The sequence below is a fragment of the Salmo salar genome, chromosome ssa29, assembly GCF_905237065.1.
Source record: "Salmo salar chromosome ssa29, Ssal_v3.1, whole genome shotgun sequence".
Classification (NCBI taxonomy): domain Eukaryota; kingdom Metazoa; phylum Chordata; class Actinopteri; order Salmoniformes; family Salmonidae; genus Salmo; species Salmo salar.
The window spans coordinates 6632399-6649369 of NC_059470.1; the positions used below are offsets into that span (position 1 = coordinate 6632399).

Sequence of the window (16971 nt, forward strand, 5' to 3'; positions counted from 1 at the left end):
ACAACCAAAGTACAAAATAACATGGGTAACATAATACCCGTCGCACACCGATACAAAACACACGTAACATAACATAACAAAAACAATCACCGACAAGGACATGAGGGGAAACAGAGGTTTAAATACACAACATGTAATTAATGGGATTGGAAACAGGTGTGTAGGAAAACAAGACAAGACCAATGGAAAATGAGAAACTGATCAATGATGGCTAGAAGGCCAGTGACGTCGACCGCCGAACACCACCCGAGCAAGGAGGGGCATCGACTTTGGCAGAAGTCGTGACAGATACAGTTGAAGTCAGAAGTTTACATACACTTAGGTTGGCGTCACTAAAACTCGTTTTTCAACCACTCCACAAATTTCTTGTTAACAAACTACAGTTTTGCCAAGTCGGTTAGGACATCTACTTTGCGCGTTGCAAGTAATCTTTCCAACAATTGTTTACAGACAGATTATTTATCTTAAAACTCACTGTATCACAATTCCAGTGGGTCAGAAGTTTACATGCACTAAGTTGACTGTGCCTTTAAACAGCTTGGAAAATTCCAGAATATGATGTTATGGCTTTAGAAACTTCTGATAGGCTAATTGACATCATTTGATACAATTGGAGGTGTACCGGTGGATGTATTTCAAGGCCTGCCTTCAAACTCAGTGCCTCTTCGCTTGACATCATGGGAAAATCAAAAGAAATCAGCCAAGATCTCAGACAAAAAATTGTAGACCTCCACAAGTCTGGTTCATCCTTGGGAGCAATTTCCAAATGCCTGAAGGTACCACATTCATCTGTACAAACAATAGTATGCAAGTATAAACAGCATGGGACCACACAGCCGTCATACCGCTCAGGAAGGAGACACGTTCTGTCTCCTAGAGATGAATGTACTTTGCTGTGAAAATTGCCATATCAATCCCAGAACAACAGCAAAGGATCTTGTGAAAATGCTGGAGGAAACAGGTACATCACAAAGCCCTGACCTCCATCCTATAGAAACTTTGTGGGCAGAACTGAAAAAGCGTGTGCAAGCAAGGAGGCCTACAACCTGACTCAGTTACACCAGCTCTGTCAGGAGGAATGGGGCAAAATTCACCCAACCTATTGTGGGAAGCTTGTGCAAGGCTACCAAAAAAATGTTTTGACCCGAGTTAAGCAATTTAAAGGCAATGCTACCAAATACTAATTGAGTGTATGTAAACTTCTGACCCACTGGGAATGAGATGAAATAAATAAAAGCTGAAATAAATAATTCTCTCTGCTTTTATTCTGACATTTCACATTCTTAAAATAAAGTGGTGATCCTAACTGATCTAAAACAGGGAATTGTTACTGTGATTACAACTGAGTTGAAATGTATTTGGCTAAGGTGTATGTAAACTTCCGACTTCAACTGTATTAGTCACTGGGTCTGAGACACACACACATTGGGTATGCTAAAGGAACATAGCACACTTATGTAGCACATGGCTTAATCAATTGAAGTTGAGAAGGCTGTGGTGATGGTGAGCGTTAGGAAGCCATTTATTTTCTACTCCTCACTTGGCTCGGCACTGTTAGCTGGCTGAGGTAGTGTAGTGGGGCTGTCAGAACCAGCTCCTACATGTGTGAGTGTGTGTTCAGCATTGCCTGCTTGCACTGTGTAAGCCTAGCACACTCTACTGGTAGTCCATGTCCAGAAACCAAGTACAGCAGGCTGAAAGAGTGGTTGTGCAAATCTAACAAGAACAAATACACAATCACAATAAAAGTGTGATATTGTATAAATTGATTTCACAGGGATGTTTTAATGTGCTCAAGTCTCATGGCCTATGTATTCCATTCAAGGGAATGAATTTGATCATTGCCCATAGGTTTTCACCCATTTACATTGGGCACCAAAATTGACATTTGTGAACATTGAATCAGCAGACAATTTAAAATCTAGAATTGTTTTACTGAGGGGTTGGATTTGAATGTTTTTTTCAGATACCACTCCATTTTGTTTTTTCTTCTCTCCATGCTGTATTAAAAACCCAGCATCGTTCCATTCAGTGTGGCCGTGGACTTTGATGGGGTGAGGGCTGTCTGTTGCTGCTGTACAAAACCAACAAAAAGTTACAGACAGTCACATAGCGCTGTGGTGACCACGTTTGTTGTCATGGCAACCCCTGGAACGTTTTCATAGGATGGACGGGGATGGGGGCGGGAGAATTGATAATAGGCAGTAGTGGATTAGTCTATTGGGAGTGAGTGCTATCATCATTATGGAGATTACTGCTCAAATAACCCCTTTTCTAAGAATGGAGCAGAATGCATCATCTCAACAATATCCAATATAGTATAATCGTGCAGACACTCACACACTGTGGAGCCTGTCTAGAGAGGCCCTTCCTTCACCTGTAAGATGGCATAATAACCTTGAGCTATTTCTATAACAAGCTAACATCATTAAGACATTCACATCTACATATTTCACAGGCTCCCTATGGAGAGTTGATATGTTAGATTTTCCTGTATTGAATTATAGTACAGTCATTTAGAAACTAGTGGAAGGCAAGGTGTTGTGTAAAAAAACTGTCACGTTTAACTGTCTCTGTGTGAAACAGGCATGAATGTTAAACCAATTAGGGATTCATTTTAAACCCACTAGGGACATTGCCTGAGTCCCAAATGGTACCATAAGCCCTATGTAATGTGCTACTTTTGATCAGGGTCTACAGGGCTCTGGTCAATAGTAGCACACTTTGTAGGGAATAGGATGACATTTGGAACAGCGCTGTTTTCTGCATGGGGCTGCAGTTGATGCAACAATTTTGGATAGTTTATGCAATGGTACCCAACAGTTTTTATTTTTTCTCCCTCTGCTGGTGTAGACCATTGCATCCCAAATGGCATGCTATTCCCTTTATAGTGCACTACTTTTGACCAGGTCCATATTACTCTGGTCAAAAGTAGGGCACTGTATAGGGAATAGGGTGCCATTTGAGAAGCAGACATTTTGCTTTGGCCTGTCATAAACAACTGGTACGGGACTGAAGTTCTCTGACCATAATAACACACTATGGAACTGACAGCAGAGAAACAGAGGGATATGGAGAGAAAGAGGGATGGAATGAGAGAGATAGAGCGGGAGATAAATAAAAGAGAGAGAAACAGACGGTGAGTGGTGAGTAAGTGACAGTGTATAGGCCCATGAGCATCCATGTGTGAATGTAACACCACTCTGAACAGAGACAACCCTCAGTGGGCAGAGAACACCACATTGAGAGAAATGGAGAGGCCTTCAGCTTGACACATCCCAAATGGCACCCCATTCCATACATAGTGCACTACTTTTGACCAGAACCGTATAGGTTTCCCTTAAAATTAGTGCACTACATAGACAATAGGTTGCTATTTGCGACATAGCCCGCTTATAACTTACTTTGGTAATGTGGTGTGTAAAGACCAATTGGGAGTGTTAAGTTATAGACAGAATTTTCTGTAACTGGTATGGCTGACAAAGTGTAAATCTTCATCTTATTGTTCCATTGTGGGGAGAATTCAGCTGGTGGTGATGACGCTGATATTTTAAACTCCAACACATTTAAATTATCCTTAATTCTATCCCTCCATCATTCTGTCGTTACACACTTCTACACCCCCTCGCTTCCTCCCACATACACTAATTAATACACCCACTCCTAAAAAAGTAGAAAGTAGAATGAGTGAACACACTCAGGTGCACACACAGATCTCCACGTCCACACACACGTCCACACACGCCAACGCACACATCATACAAACGTCTTTCACACACAAGGAGGAGGAGGTAGGAACACTGCATTAGACAGTATTAGTCATTTAGTGATTAAGTGATTGTACCTCTACATTGAAATGCAGCCTCCCAAACAGCTGCTTTGATTCCTATACACCGCCCTCCAAATACAGCACCCCTAAAAGAGAGACAGAATAAAGGGAGGGAAAAAATAGAGAAGGTAGGATGAGATTAATTAAAAATATAGAAGACTCAGATAGGGAAAATATATGTTGGGCATAGGAACACTGTTGGCTAAGCACGCACACACCTCGGGAGGGATGACAAATCACGTGTACTTTTTACTACAACATTTCCTTGGTTCAAACTTGAGAAATCACTGTTTGACAACACTTTCCAGATGGAAAAGTTTACATTAATTGAACTCTGCAGAATTTGTTATAATTGCTTTATTAAATTTTTTATTTTTTTTGCATAGCTTTTTATGTTAAAATGACCACTGTATGTATGTATGTATGTATGTGTGTCCCACCTCCGTGCGTGTGTACGTGTGCGTGTGTGCGTGTGTGTGCGTCAGCCCCCTCTGTCACAGAGTGCAGTAGGAGGCAGGGAGAAATGGCATGGCTTCATCACCACAGTGACAGGAGATGGAACTAACCAAGGTCACATAAACAACAGGACTTACTTCTGTGTGACAACATGTGCTGTACAAACACCTCTCATATGAACGCCGAACACACAAATGTACATGTACACACACACAATCACAACTCTCATACGAGCTGCACACACACACACACGGGGAGACAGTGTACAATGTTTTAAAATGTTAAAAAGATACACACTTGAGAGGAAACATACACATAAACAAGGAGACAAACAAAAAAAACAAATTGTTTTCTGTCACAGCACGGAGCGAGAGCATCTGCTGTTGTAATAATACCTCTCTCTCCCTCCATCTCTATATCCCCCTCTCTCCTCTCTCTTTTATCCCCACATCTCACTCTCCTTCTTCGTTGTTCTCTTTCTGTCTCTCCCGCTGTGTCTCTCTTTCTCTCTGGTGTACTGAAGGAGCTGCTTCGGCACACAAACCAGTGTTTGAGAACACCAATCATTTACTCTCGACAAAAGTTGTTGTTCGTTGGGGCTTTTATTAACATTGATGTGTTGCAATCTTCTTCTGTTAAGTTGTCTACAACTTCATCCAACATCACACTAAGAAAGGTTCATTCAATTTAGAAAAAGCAATAAAAACCTGGCAAATTGAAAATACAATTGTGCAGTGCTTCTTTAATGTGCATAAATGAGCCCATTGGAGATGGTTGTGATGTGTGGTTTTGCTCAAAGTGCCTTTATAAACGACATCAAACGCAGATATGTTAGATTCATCCTCCAGGGAAGGAAACAGCGTTCAGATGGCTAACAGGCCCATTGCCTCTCACACCACCAAAACACACGTGACCACACGTGAGAACACATGCTCGCACACACACACAAAGCATCTTATCTGTGATGAAACCCCTTCCAGCTGCCTTGGAGTTTGAGACCTCTAATCTTGCCATGACAGTGTGAGTGTTTCATTGCATGCGTGCCTGCTAGATCCTCACTGCAAGGGGACCAAAGAGGGGGAGTGGTTCCTCTAAAGGATATCTTCCCACTCCTATATTTGTGCTGAGATTTGTGGTTTGACCATGATTCGACCACAACTTTGGAGATGCTCCTACACAGCAGATGGTTCTTAAACATCTCCTCTGGGACTCTCAGCCATGCATTTGATCCATTTGATCTATTCCAGATCTGTACACCTGATTCAACTTCTCAACAAATCATTTAGCCCTTGGTTAGTGAATCCGGTGTGGTAAGTCAGGGTTACAAGAAAATTGTGAAACGTCTGGGGGTCCGCGAGGAGAGAGTTGAGAACAACCTCTTCTAAAGGACATCCTCCTACGTCCAGATTTCTGCTTAGATTTGTGGTTTGACCGTGAGTCGACCACTGCTCTGGATGCTCCAACACAGCAGATGTTTCCTCTCAAGATTATAAGGCAGCTATGAGGAGAAACACACCCCTGGCTGCTTTCTCTCTCTACATGTATATTTCTTATTGATATTGACTGTACAATACAATATAGGCTATATTTCAAGAGCTAAGGGCTTTTCCTGTGGTTTTGATGATCCATCACTGATACTGACTCCCTGGAAGTTACAGAAAGTAGAAGTTATGGACGGAAAGTTGACAATTCAAAGAGTTTTGCCTCTTATTGCATTTCTCAAACTTTCCCAAGAATAGGGGAGTAGGAACCTCAAGGGATGGAAAAATTTATTAAAACATCTCAATGTAACATAAGATAATTCTAGAGAGGGATGGAAATAGACTCGGAGAGAGAGAGAGAGCTAGAGAGAATTCTGTCCGTGGAAAGATTGCCCTGCAGCGGTACAACCGATCGCACAACATGCAGTGATCATTAGATGGAGCCAGTCAAGTCAGCTCCATCCATCGTCAGGCTAACCAGCCTGGCTGCTGCCTTCTACAACTTACACTACCTGCCAACCGAAACAGAGAGAGATACAGACATAAACACAGAGATAGAGACACAGAGAGAGAAACTTTTGTCAAAAGTAGTACACTATGTAGGGAATAGAATACTATTTGGGATGCGGCCACAATCGGAGACCCAGGCAGCAGATGCATCTCAAGTCCTCAGCAGCCCCCCCCCCCAACCGAGTCAGTAATTACCGGAAAGTAACCTTGACTTATGTCATGACCTGGCCAGAACAACCCATACAGCAACTGTACAGCTTCAGATTCATACCCAGGAAGTTACTGAAGCCAGAACACATAGATTAATTATGCATAAAAAATGGCACCCTATTCCCTTTAAAGTAGGGAATAGGGCCCCATAGGGCTCTGTTCAAAAGCAATGCACTATAAAGGGAATTTGGTGCAATTTGTGATCCAGGTCAGGGCCATTCATGTCATTAACGACTATAATGTGCCTGTTGTCTTTGCGTCAGATTTAGGGAAAGGCAGGAGCTACATTTACATTAGTAATTTAGCCGTGGCTCTTATCCAGAGCGTCTGTATAGGCAGACATGCTTCTGTGCTGCTGCACGCTACAGTTCTCTTTAGGGAAAAACATTGAAATACTGAGACGCCCTTCTGATAAACAGGGTCCAGAGCTCAAAATATGTGACAGTCACATTAATAACTTCAAATGAATTATTCAAAAAAGCTCAGGCTCTAATCCATCAAATACAAATAAAGCAGTTTTTCCCTCTCTCCTCCTCTCCGCTTTACTCTGGCCTGGAAGCCCAACCAAACGACATGCAAAACTGTGCAGGCACATTAATGACAAAATAAACGGAACAAGAAAATAAATGAAAATTTGTCGTCGCTGCACCGAAACTGCTGATTGCATTCCAACATCAAACATCTTAACTTTTCCAAACTAAAAGGGGTTGAGGGAAACAAAGGAGAGAGAGTGAGAGAAATAAAAAAAGGGAGAGAAAAATAGTGAGAGTGAGAGAGAGGAACCAAACAGAGATAACTATCCCTCCATTGCTACCATCCACAGCAATTAACAATGGAGCTGTGCTCGCTCAATAAATTCACCGTCTCTGCATTGTGCAAATCTGACATTCAGACGAGTGAAACATAATCCTTTTCTCTGCTCTCTTAATAGGAAGAGTGTTAAGATTGAAGAGCGTTGAGGCTGAACAGAGAGAGAGAGAGAGACAGACAGACAGACGGAGGGAGGGAGGGAGGGAGGGAGGGAGGGAGGGAGGGAGGGAGGGAGGGAGGGAGGGAGGGAGGGAGGGAGGGAGGGAGAGAAACTCATAATGATCCACCATCTGCATCGTGGCAGTGCCTGGTGGCTGCTGGCACACTATAATCCACAGATCAAATACACAAGGAAATTAGGGCCATAAAACAGAAAGTAGCTCCTTTCTTCTTCTCTTTCAATTCTTTCCTCTTTTCAAATGGTTCAATAGGATGGAAGGAAGGAAAGAAGACGAGAGGGCTTATCAGTCATGACCTCAAAGAGAGGAGTGGAGGATGGAGGGAGGGAGGGGGAGAGAAAGCTTGCGGCAGCCCCATCGAAAAGGCTGAGGGAGAAAGTATTTTGTTTACATTACAAGAGGTAAAGAGAGAGAAAGGAGAGAAAATGAAGACACAGGCGAATGTAAAGGCGAACTGGGCCAAAATAACCCAAATGCGAATGGACCACTCTGCCAGGAAGTTAATGACAAGAGATCAAAAAAGCTCAATTTTCCATTGAACACTTTGAATAATGCAGGGTTGCAGGCGTCCATTTGCATTACAGATGCCGCTTTGCCTTTCCATCTCTCTCTCTCTCTCTCCCTTCCTCCCTCCATTCTTTCCCTCCTCTCCCTTCCCCGCTCCCCTCCAAAGAGTGGCCCTGCCTCAGGGCAAGCAGATATAGACATTGCATGTGGGTGCGTGCGTTTGTACCACAGTGAGACAGGAGAGTCAGTCGGTCTATGCAAAGTAGGAGATTATCTGCCGCTTCCGATTGCTTCCTGCATAGCCTTGGTTTAAAGGTCACCACGGCACATAAACAAATAAAATAAGGGTCATGAAACACATCCAACAACCACTTAAAACCATCCACTCTTCGCTACGCTCTTCAAATATAGATGTAGATGCATGTCAGATTTTATCTCTCTTCTTACAAAAGGACAAATTAAAGAGCCGAGAAACGCATCTGAATTCTATGTGAATAAGAGAAGGTACAGGAAAGATCAGAGATATGCATAAAAATAATACGTTCCGAAATGGAAGACACATCTAAAGAAGAAAAGCAACTTGTTCTCAGGGATGTTTGAGTGTGTGTGTGTGTGTATGTCTGTGAGTAAGTGAGTGAGTGAGTGAGTCTGAGTGAGTGAGTGAGTGAGTGAGTCTGTGTGAGTGAGTGAGTGAGTCTGTGTGAGTGAGTGAGTGAGTCTGTGTGAGTGATGGAGTGATGGAGTCTGAGTGAGTGAGTCTGTGTGAGTGATGGAGTGAGACAGTGAGTGAGTGAGTGAGTGAGTGAGTGAGTGAGTGAGTGAGTGAGTGAGTGAGTGAGTGAGTGAGTGAGTGAGTGAGTGAGTGAGTGAGTCTGTGTGAGTCTGTGTGAGTGAGTGAGTGAGTGAGTGAGTGAGTGAGTGAGTGAGTGAGTGAGTGAGTGAGTGAGTGAGTGAGTGAGTGAGTGAGTGAGTGAGTGAGTGAGTGAGTGAGTGAGTGAGTGAGTGGCTATTTGGTATTTGGTATTTTATTAGGATTAGCTGTTGCAAAAGCAGCAGCTACTCTTCCTGGGGTCCACACAAAACATAATACAGAATGACATAATACAGCATATCATTAGACAAGAACAGCTCAAGGACAGAACTACATGCATTTTACAGTGGGAGCTGCTGTGTGATACTGTATCTGTTTTACAGGAAATGTGTGTAAAACAGGATGAAATGACAGCCAGCGTGCCCTCGGCCTGTTACTCTAAACTGGGAATGTTTTAGAGAGGAAGGAAGACTCAATGAGAGGGAGAGAGAGGGGTATAAGGGAAATAGAGAGAGAGCTAGAGATAGAGAGAGAGGGGGTTAAGTCGGGGGCACATGAGTTCCTGAATAACCTCAAACCTGAATTAGAGTTGGATAAACCTGGATTGTTTTACAAGGACTCACACATAAAACAACCTTCTACAACACAACCATTAATCCAAAACTTCAAACCTACAACCTTGGATTTTTGACAACTATTAGGATTCTTATTGCATCGGACTACCCAGAAAACTCTCTAGCAAACCAACAACCAGCAGAAGAAGCACACCAGAAACCTAAACAACCTGCAACTAAGTGAGTAGATCAGTCTGTAGATACTTCTAAGGGTTCAGACACATCAATAGCATTTGTTTGCTGAGAGTACCTAGCACATCAATGTTTATTTGCGAACCGAGTGCACACCAATTTTACATGTAGAATCGTGACATTTTTTGGCAGTCAGACATCTAGAGCGGGTGGTCCCTAAAACACAGCGCACTGAACGATCGGCAGACAGACGAGGGTGAATGGGCAAGGCAAAAACATTCAAGTGTCTTTGAATGGGGTATGGTAGTAGGTGCCAGGCGCACCGGTTTGTGTCAAGAACTGCAACGATGCTGGGCTTTTCATGCTAAACAGTTTCCCGTGTGTTTTTATAATGGTCCACCACCCAAAGAACATCCAGCCAACTTCACACAACTGAGGGAAGCATTGGAGTCCATGACCAGACAAATTAAGGCTGTTCTAAGGGCAAAAGGGGGGGTGCAACTCAATATTAGGAAGGTGTTCCTAATGTCTGGTGTACTCAGTGTATATAAGATGGCGTCGTACTGGATTTCCGCCTTTTTGCAAGCTCCTAGCCAACTGATTATTTGTGAGTCTTTTGTAGTTTATTTTTACTTTACTTTTTACAAAATCTGCCTTAATTTCTTACAACCGACAGGAACTTCTGACTATCAGATCAGCAGTTACTTACCTCAAATGTGGCTTCAAGTTCGACTCATCTGCCCTGGGCTCTTTCTGTAATTCCGACCCAATTTTCAGCCTACCCAAGTGGAAATGCTGTCATTACAGAAGCAAGAGGGGGGGATCCTGGCGAGATTAAGACAAAGGGAAAACCGGCAACCTCTTCACTCCATTCTACTGGCAAATCACTTGATTATAAGATAGATGACCTCCAATCGCGGATTTGCTACCAACAGGACTCTCGAAACTGCAATATTCTCTGCATTTCTGAAACATGGGTCTCGGACAAGATAACTCCCATTGCTATCCAACTCCATGGATTCCCCATTCACTATACGGACAGGACAGTGGAGTCAGGGAAAATTGAGAGGGGAGGGGTTTGCCTCTTAATCAACAACAACTGGTATAATGACTCAGGTGTGGTGGAAGTGTCGGCCCATTATTCACCCGTCTTGGAATACCTGATGGTCAAATGCCGATTCTTCTACCTCCATGAGGGAGTTCACCCAAATTGCAATACCTAATTGTCAAATGCCAACCCTTCTACCTCCATCAGGGAGTTTTCAACTGTTATAGAGACTTGTATACGTTCCACCTTATGAAAAATAATAATTATGCCTAACAAAAATAATGAGTAGGTGTGTCCAAACTTTTGACTGGTACTGTATATCACTCCAGTATCCAAGCACATTGTAAATATGGTACTGGAACTGATTGAACCTGTATATAGTGCATTTGGAAAGTATTCAGACCCCTTGACTTTTTCCAGATTGTTACATTACAGCCTTTTTCTACAATGTATAAATCCTCTTACAGCTACTTAAGGATAGGGGGCAGTATTGACAATTTCGGAAAAAATATGTGCCCATATAAACTGCCTCCTACTCAAACTCAGAAGCTAGGATATGCATATTATTAGTAGATGTGGATAGAAAACACTCTGAAGTTTCTAAAACCGTTTGAATGGTGTCTGTGAGTATAACAGAACTCATATGGCAAGCAATAACCTGAGAGAAATCCTACCAGGAAGTGGAAATCTGGATGCATGGGCTCTCTTCAAGCCGTTTCCTATTGAATACACAGTGACGTAGTAATAATTGTCCTACGGCTTCCACTAGATGTCAACAGTCTTTACAAAGTTGTTTGAAGCGTCTACGATGAACAGAGACTGAATGAGAAGGAGGGGAAGTTGTTGAGGCAGGGAATGACTTCACTTCTTGGCGCACGTTCATGAGGGTGGATTCTCTGTTCCAAAACGTTTTTCAAGACACAGGAACCGTCCGGTTGAAATATTACTGAATCTTCACGTTCTGAAGGCCCTAAAGATTGATGTTTTACAAGGTTTGACGATTGAACGAACGTAAATACAACTTTTTTAACTTTTCGTCGTGACATCGTCCGCACGCTTCCTACATTTCGAGTAGCTTACTGAACGCGCAAACAACAAGGAGTTATTTGGACATAAATTATGGACTTTATCGAACAAAACAACATTTGTTGTGGACCTTGGATATCCTGGAAGTGCCTTCTGATGAAGATCATCAAAGGTAAGGGAATATTACTAATGCAATTTATGATTTTAGATGACTCCAAGATGGCGGCTATCTGTATAGCCTAGTGTATTTTTCTGAGCTCAGTAGTCAGATTATTGCAAAGAGTGCTTTCCTCGTGAAGCTTTTTTGAAATCTTTCATAGCGTTTGCATAAAGGAGATGTTCATCTATAATTCTTTGAATGACAGTTGAATTTTGTATCAACGTTTATGACAAGTATTTTTGTAAATTGTGGCGCTGATCCACCGGCAGTATTTGAGGGAAAATATTTTCTGAACGTCACACGCCGATGTAAAATGCTGTTTTTATATATAAATATGAACTTTATCGAACAAAAAATGCATGTATTGTGTAACATGATGTCCTAGGAGTGTCATCTGATGAATATCGTCAAAGGTTAGTGCTTCATTTAGCTGTGTTTTGGGTATTTGTGATGCATGCTAGTTGCTTGGAAAATGGCTGTGCGGTTATTTTTGTCGATGTACTCTCCTAACATACTCTAATGTTTTGCTTTTTCTGTAAAGCCTTTTTGAAATCGGACAACGTGGTTCGATTCAGGAGAAGTGTATCTATAAAATGGTGTAAAATAGTCCTATGTTTGAGAAATAGAAATTCTTAGATTTGGTTTTGAATATGGCGCTCTGATTTTTCACTGGCTGTTGATCCCGCTAACGGGATCGGAGCGGTAAGAGGATTTATAAATTAAATGTTTTTTTCCCCCTCATCAATCTACACACAATGCCCCATAATGACAATGCAAAAACAGTTTTGATTTTTTTTGCAAATGAAATAAAATAAAAATATCTGAAAAACCTTATTTACATAAGTATTTAGACTCAAAATGTTCCATTGATCATCCTTGAGAGGTTTCTACAATTGATTGGACATGATTTGGAAAGGCCCACACCTGTCTATATAAGGTCCCTGTCATAAAGTTCGTCGTCTGTCGAGGAGAAATCATCGGACCAATACGCAGCGTGGTAAGTGTCTATACTTATACTTAAGTCAGTCAGTGTTTTGTGTCTCAACTCCAGCTTTTTCCAGTCTCTTTTCTCACCCTCCTGGTTTTGACCCTTGCCTGTCCTGACCACTCTGCCTGCCCCTGAGCCTGCCTGCCGACCTGTACCTTTGCCCCCCTTTGGATTGCCAACCTCTGCCTTACCCTGACTCAGAGCCTGCCTGCCACCCGGTACTGTTCCCCCACCTCTGGTTTACTGACCCCTGCCTGCCTTGACCTGTCTATTGCCTGCCCCTGTTGGAATATTTAACTATTGTTTATTTGATGTGGTCTGCATCTGGGCCTTACCTTCATACCTGATAGTACAAACTGGCCATGACTGACCCAGCAGACCCGGACCAGCTGCGCAACACCATCTCCTCCCAAGGAGCCTCCATTGGTTGGCACGAGGAATTGCTTTTTGGGGTGATGGAGGGGTCCAAATGTTGGCTGAGGGCCATGACCGGGCGTTGGACTTGCTGCTGGAGCAATTCCATGGGTCGTCTGGAGGGCAGCCTGCCCGGGAGTCCCGGTTACCTCCTCCAGAACGCTTTAATGGAGAGCCGAGCACCTGTCGGGCATTTCTAGCTCAGTGTGCCCTCATTTTCGAGCTTCAGCCCTCCTCCTTCCCCTCGGACCGCTGCAAAATAGCCTACCTCATCACACTGATGTCTGGAAGGGCTCTCACCTGGGCTACCACTGTATGGGAACAGCAGCCTGCCATATGCGTGAGCCTGGAGAGGTTCATGGGAGAGGTGAGGAAGGTCTTTGATGCCCCGTTCTTCAGGAGAGAAGCTGCCCGGAAGCTAATCAAGCTCCGGCAGGATGCCCACAATGTGGCCGACTATGCGGTGGATTTCCGTACGTTGGCAGCGGAGAGTGCGTGGAATCCGGAAGCACTGTTTGACATGTTCCTGCACGGCATCTCGGAGGTGGTCAAGGACGAGCTTGCGGCTCGGGAGTTACCCACATATTTTGACTCCCTCATCGCTTTGACCATCCGCATTGATGAGCGATTGCGGGAACGACGGATGGAGAGGAAATTCAATTTCACTCGCACGTCCAGGGATTCCACTTCGCCTCCGAGTCATCCTGGAAGACCCGTGGCTGAGAGCTCCCGAGATATTTCGAGCTTCCTCGAGAATCACAGAGGAGGGCCAAGGCACTGTTTCCCAAGCCCATGCAATTAGGCAGGGTTGTGCTGTCGCTAGCGGAATGGCAACACCGGATCAGCACAAGGAGCTGTCTGGATTGTGGGACTTTTGGTCATTTTGTGTCCTCGTGCCCGGTAAAAGACCAGGCTCACCAGTAAGAGCGAGAACTCTGGTGGGCCATATGAGGAACTTTTCTGTTTCCCTTACTTGTACCCCTTTTCATGTCATTCTGCTGTGGGGAAACCAGTCCAAATCTCTCCTTGTCCGCAATGGCTCTGGGGCCGATGAGAGCTGTTCGGACGCACACTGGCTTCCGAGCTGAACATCCCCACTCAGTCCCTCTCCATTCCCATGGATGTTAGAGCGTTAGAAGGGTGCTCTATAGGTCGGGTCACCCATAACACCACTCCCATCAACCTACGTGTGTCAGGGAATCACAGCGAGACCATTCAGTTCCTGCTCATCACGTTCCCCAGATCCCCGTGGTTTTGGGATTCTCCTGGCTCCAGTGACACAACCCACTCATCAACTGGTCTACGGGTGCCATCATGGGCTGGAGTCTGTTCTGCCATACCCATTGTCTGAAGGTGGCACAACCTGCCCTGGGACGTCATCCTGGGTTCCGGACCACTACGCCATTCCAGTACCAAGATCTCCGAAAGGTGTTCAGCAAGGCCCGGGCCATTTCCCTTCCACCGCACCACACCTATGACTGCGAGATTGACCTTCTCCCTAGCACCACGCCTCCCCGGGGGCATCTGTACTCGCTGTTGGGACCTGAAACCAAGGTTATCAAGGACTACATTGGGTACTCCCTAGCTGCTGGATTTATCTGTCCCTCTTCTTCCTGCTTGTGCAGGGTTCTTCTTAGTGGAGAAGATTGACAAGACCCTGCGCCCGTGCATTGACCACCGGGGACTCAATACATCACTGTAAAGAACCGTTATCCACTACCACTAATTTCCTCGGCCTTCGAGCTACTCCAGGGGGCCACTGTGTTCTCCAAGCTGGGTCTACGTAATGTCAACCACCTGGTGCGGATACAAGAGGGGGACGAATGGAAGACCACCAACACGGCCAGCGGCCACTATGAATATCTGGTCATGTCCTTTAGCCTCACCAATGCCCCTGCTGTGTTCCAGGCTCTGGTGAATGATGTTCTCCACAACATGCTGTACCGGTTCGTCTTCGTCTACATTGATGACATCCTCGTCTTCTCCCGCTCCCCCCAAGAACATGTGCTCCGTGTCCGGCAGACCTTCTGGAGAACCAGTTGTTCGTAAAGGCAGAAAAGTGTGAATTCCATTGCTCCACCATTTCCTTTCTGGGCTACATCATCTCTGCCGGGAGCATCAAGGTGAAAGTGGTGGTGGATTGGCCTCAGCCTACGTCCAGTGTGCCGCTGCAACGCTTCCTAGGGTTCGCTAACATTTATCGCCATTTTATCCAGGGTTATAGCACTCTGGCCTCCCCCGTCTGCCCTCACCTCACCAAGGTTGCATTCACATGGTCCACGACCGCGAATCGGTCATCCAGGGACCTTAAACACCACTTCACCACGGCTCCAATCCTGGTTCATCTGGACCCTTCCCGTCAGTTTGTGGTGGAGGCCAATGCTTCGGGCGTCGGAGTGGGGCTGTTCTGTCCCAAAGTTCTGCCCTGGACCTTAAGCTGCATCCCTGCACATTCTTCTCCCACCGTCTCACCACCACAGAGAGGAATTACGATGTGGGGAATCGGGGGCTCCTCACGGTGAAGATGGCATTGGAGGAATGGATGCACTTGCTCGAAGGGGCGGAATATCCGTTCATTGTGTGGACCGACCACAAAAACCTGGAGTATCTCCGCACTGCCAAGCGCATGAACTCTAGGCAGGCGAGATGGGCTCTGCCATTTATACGGTTCAATTTCTCCCTCTTCTACCAGCCAGGGTCCGAGAATGTCAAGCCAGATGCCCTTTCTCGCCACTATAACCCCACGGCTACCACCCCGAAGCTTGAGACCATCCTTCCCACCTCATGCCTGGCAACGACACTCTGCTGGGGTGTAGGGAAACAGGTCTGGGAGGCGCAGCGGTTTCAGCCAAACCCTGGGGGGGCCACATAACCGGAGGTTCGTGCCTGATGCTATCCATTCCGCGGTCCTGGAGTGGGCCCATTCCTCCAGGCTTGCCTGCCACCCGGGCTCCCGGCGGACCCTGGCCTTTCTGTGACAATGCTTTTGGGGGCCTACCATGGTTCCGGACGTCGCCACCTTTGTCGATCACCTGCATGGTCTGTGCACGGAATAAGAACCCTCGACAAGCACTGACAAGCTCCGGCTGGCCTCCTCCAACCTCTGCTCGTCCCTCATCGCCCCTGGTCTCACATCTCCCTAGACTTTGTCACAGGTCTCCCCCTGTCTAATGGCAACACCGCCATCCTAACCGTGGTGGATCGCTTTTCCAAGGCAGTCCACTTCATTCCGCTCCCCAAGTTACCCTCTGCCAAGGAGATGGCCCAGCTCATGGTGCAGCACGTCTTCCGGATCCATGGACTACCTGTGGACTGCCCGTGGTTCGCGGCCCGCGGCCCTTGTCCCAGTTCTGGAAGTCATTCTACACGCTCATTGGGTCGCCGGCCAGCCTGTCCTCTGGGTACCACCCCTACTCTAAAGACCAGTTGGAGTGCGCCAAACAAGACCTCGAGACCACCCTGCACTGCCTGGTCTCCGCCAACCCCACAACCTGGAGCCAGCAGCTGGTGTGGGTGGAATATGCCTGCAACACCCTTCCTTCCTCTGCCACGGGTCTATCACCGTTTGAGTGTTCCCTGGGGTATCAGCCCCCGCTCTTCCCTGAGCAGGAAGAGGTCGGCATACCTTCTGCCCAGATGTTTGTCCGCCACTGTCGTCGAACCTGGAGAAGAGCCCGGTCGGCCCTCCTCAAGACTACCTCCAGGTATCGACAACAAGCGGATCGCCATCGGACCCCGGCTTCCCGGTATCGTCTCGGGCAGAAGATATGGCTATTTACCTGGGATCTGCCTCTCC

At 45.6% G+C, this 16971-nt stretch overlaps 1 pseudogene; it reads right to left on the reverse strand.

Moving 5' to 3' along the window:
* Positions 1-16971, reverse strand: part of LOC106590047 (ribonuclease 3-like) — a 160488-nt pseudogene that overhangs the window by 75785 nt on the left and 67732 nt on the right.